The sequence below is a fragment of the Triticum aestivum genome, chromosome 6D (assembly GCF_018294505.1).
Source record: "Triticum aestivum cultivar Chinese Spring chromosome 6D, IWGSC CS RefSeq v2.1, whole genome shotgun sequence".
NCBI lineage: Eukaryota > Viridiplantae > Streptophyta > Magnoliopsida > Poales > Poaceae > Triticum > Triticum aestivum.
This window is the reverse complement of record NC_057811.1, coordinates 181,088,277-181,092,445: the sequence shown is the minus strand read 5'-3', so window position 1 is coordinate 181,092,445 and position 4,169 is coordinate 181,088,277. Positions and strand designations below refer to the sequence as shown.

At 36.9% G+C, this 4,169-nt stretch overlaps 1 non-coding gene across 1 annotated transcript; it reads right to left on the bottom strand.

The window, feature by feature from the left end:
- Positions 1 to 1,134: 1,134 nt before the first annotated feature.
- Positions 1,135 to 1,206, bottom strand: TRNAR-UCU (transfer RNA arginine (anticodon UCU)). The gene has a single exon. It is a non-coding gene; the product is annotated as a tRNA-Arg (tRNA).
- Between the last annotated feature and the right edge of the window lie 2,963 nt (positions 1,207 to 4,169).

Sequence of the window (4,169 nt, the reverse complement as noted above, 5' to 3'; positions counted from 1 at the left end):
AGCAAACGTTCGGTGTACGTAGAGTCGTATCCATGGCAGATAGGACTTGAGAGAATATTGATCTTACCTTTAGCTCCTTGTGGGTTCGTCACTCCATACTTATCACTTCCACCTTTGGAAATTTCTACGATGATTCCTTGCACTTGGGGATTATCAAGCTCTTTACTAGCGCCGTTGCCGGGGAGAAATAGCGTGGGGTTGATATTTTCGTGTATGCTTGTTTTCTTTCTTCACTAAGTAGATTTTGTTTTCCCTTTTGTTATTGTTTAGTTGTGGGTGAAACAAACAAACAAATTTACAAAATGAAAATGCCAAAAAGTAATTTTACTTGCCTCTTATGTTTAAAAACGTTCTCAAAAAGAGAAGTGATTGGAAGCTTATGCATTGGAGAAGTGAGTGTCGACCTTGAACACTTGTGTTCATGCTCATGGAAACAATGTAGAATTTTTCATGGAAGTGTCTCAAAAATAAGTATCCCCTTGTATATATTCATTGTATTATAAAAATAATGTGCCAAGTTTTGGTTGTAGGATGATTAGATTGTTTGTTTGCTATGTGCAATGCAAAAACACAAACTTTGGCTCTAGTGCGTGAACTCTCATTTTTTACTGGAACATCGAATGCCTATGAAACTTTTTGCACAATAATTCTATACAAATTGTTTAAATTGTCCTATTTGTTTTTGAATTTTTGAATTTACAAAAGTATACAAAAGATCCAGATTGCTACAGATTGTCCTGTTCTTGACAGATTTTGTTTTCTATGTGTTGTTCACTTATTTTGATGAATCTATGGGTTGTATCGAGGGGTATGAACCATCTTGAAGTTGGAATACAGTAGATATAATGATAATATGAAATTGGAATGAGTTTACAACAGTACCTAAAGGTAGTGATTTGCTTTATTATACTAACGGATCTCACAAAGTCTTTTGTTGAGTTTTGTGTGGATGAAGTGTTCGAAGAACGAGGAGTTACCGATATGAGAAGAACAAGGAGAGGCAAGAGTTCAATCTTGGGGATGACCAAGGCACCCCAAGTAAATATTTAAAGGATACTCAAGCATCTAAGCTTGGGGATGCCCCGGTTGTTTTTAGTTTAGTATAGTTATCTAAAGAATAGATAGAAATAAGATTGCGTCCAATAGGATTTGAACCTATACCAAAGGTTTAGAAGACCTCTGTCCTATCCATTAGACAATGGACGCTTTTCTTTCATATTTTATTATTTCTTTTATTTTTTTGCTTCTTCCGAGAAAAAACTGGCATCCCATCTTTCTTCTTCAACAATAATCGGTATACCTCGGTTTTTGTTGTTCACATGATATGCGTATTTTGTGTTTATTTTTTCCTTTCTTTTCCTTTATGATCCATGCTAGTATGAGATAGCCCGTCATTGATTTGTATAATGCTCTTTGTGCTTCACTTAAATTCTTTGTGTATGGCTTTATAGAATGCTTTTTGTGCTTCACATAAATCTTTTGAGTATAACTTTATAGAATGCTTCGTATGCTTCACTTATATATTTTGATCTTGGATGTTGGTAAATATATATCATTTGTAGAATGATCTATGAACTTCACTTATATCTTTTAGAGTATGAACGAAATTATCATCGGAATTGGGCTTGGAAGAGTATCGTTAGAATATCATGCCTAGCTAAAATGGCGTTAAAGAAAAGCGCTTGTTGGGAGACAAACCAATATTTATCCTTATTGTTTTTGTTTGTTCACATGATTAAGCTATTGTAGTAATCATGTTTTATAACTTTTGTTTCAATAAAGTGCCAAGTAAGACCTTTGGGATGGCTTATGGTGATAGTTGATTTGATCTTGCTGAAAAACATAAACATTTGCGCTCATTGCCAGAATTTAATTAAATCACAGAAGCGTGCTTTTGATCTGAATTTCTTACACAAGATTGATACACACATTTCCTAGGTTTTCCTAAATTTTCAGAATTTTTGGAGTAGCAGAAGTATGGTTGTTGTTCAGATCATTACAGATTGTTCTGTTTCTGACAGATTCTGTTTTCAATGCATAGTTCGCTTGTTTTCTAGTTTCTATGGCTTATATTGCTCAATATAAATTGTAGAAATGATATGGTACAGTAGGCATTGTGTCAGAAAAATTATGAGTCTTGTCTTTGACATTACCAAAGTGAATGATTTACTCTTTATCATACTAACCCATCTCACGAAGTTCCGTTAAGTTTTGTGTGATTGAAGTTTTCAAGTTCTAGGTGAGATATCGATACAAGGAGAATAAGAAGTGGAAATACCCTAAGCTTGGGGATGCCCCAGAAGGCATCCCCTCTTTCGTCTTCAAAACCATCGGTATACCTTACTCGGAGCTATATTTTTATTCGTCACATGATATGTGTTTTGCTTGGAGCGTATTTTCATTTTACTTGTTGTTTGAATAATATCATTGGATCTGAAATCTTGAATGAGAGAGAGTCCTCCCATGGCTAGTTAATTATTTGACTGCTCAGTGTTCTTCACTTATATCTTTTTGAAGTAGTTTGTCATTTACTCACGTGCTTCACTTATATCCTATGGTAAATGGTAGAATGAATTGAATATCACAGATCTGAAATTATATATGCTTCATATGCTTATCCCATGGGGAGTAATGACTTCACTTATAAGAAGTATAGGTGGTAAAATTTAGTGAAAGTTAGCAAACTCAACATTGGTCACTTGAACAATTCATGAAACAATATTGAAGGAAGAGAGATTTCACATATAAATATACTATCTTGGACATCTTTTGTAATTGTGAGCACTCATTAAAATATGACATGCTAAAAAGTTGATGCTGGACAAGGAAGACAACATAATGGGTTATGTTTTCTTATATCCGGATAGAAGTTATATTGTCATGGATCCTTCAACATGTTGAGCTTGCCTTTCCCTCTCATGCTAGCCAAATTCTTTGCACGAAGTAGAGATACTACTTGTGCTTCCAAATATCCCTTAAACCAGTTTTTCCATGAGAGTCCACCATACCTACCTATGGATTGAGTAAGATCCTTCAAGTAAGTTGTCATCGGTGCAAGCAATAAAAATTGCTGTCTAAATATGTATGATCTATTAGTGTGAAGAAAATAAGCTTTATATGAACTTGTGATATGGAAGAAATAAAAGCGATGGACTGCATAATAAAGGTCTTTATCACAAGCGACAATATAAAGTGACGTTCTTTTGCATTAAGATTTTGTGCATCCAACCATAAAAGCGCATGACAACCTCTGCTTCCCTCTACGAAGGGCCTATCTTTTACTTTTATCTTCTACCCTTGTACAAGAGTCATAGTGATCATCACCTTTCCTTTTTACACTTTTTCCTTTGGCAAGCACTATCTGTTGGAGTGATCCAGATATTTATATCCACTCGGATGTTGTCGTGGGAACGATTCCGACAATAATAAGGGATAGGGTAAAGGAGCATGATCTATTGATATGCATATGGGTGACACGGTAGTTTTAGCGAGTTCAGGCCTCTCGCGACGAAGATAACGACCCTACGTCTTGTGCTCCGGAGAGGCTTTCTTTTCTGACATGAACACGAAGTTACATGGTGTATTTGAGAGAGAGGGGAGAATGGATCTCCATGCATCGGCTAAATGGTGAGAGAGAGAGAGGTGGAAGAAAAGAATGAGGGCCTCCCCCCAAGTCTAGTGGTGGGGGTGGCTTATATAGAGTGCGCCACCCCCTCACCTCCTATGTTACAAAGTGGGGCATTGATGCCATAATGTCAGTCTACTACTAAGATGATGCTTCCAGTGCCTTGTCGACTGTTGGGCTTCCCATATCCGAGTGAGTCATACGACTGAGTGGTCGACTGTCATCCAAGTGGATGGTACGTTGCTTGTCCGAGTGGATAGTGCGTTGCTTTCCCGAGTGGATAGTATGTCTGTATGAAATTTATCTGGACCCACCTGATGTGTGGACCCCATGCTTTAATATATTTCGACCATTCATGGGTTTACCTGTTATGTGTATCACCAACATTAGCCCCCGAATCGGTTGAGATTTTGCAAAATGAGTTTGTGAAAGACACAATTTGGCCCGAGTGATTATGGAAATACTCGGTGCCTGTCATTGTGCTTTCAGACAACCAAGGTTTGAACAAAATCTCAATGGATTCTAGCACTGTGCTTCCCGACTG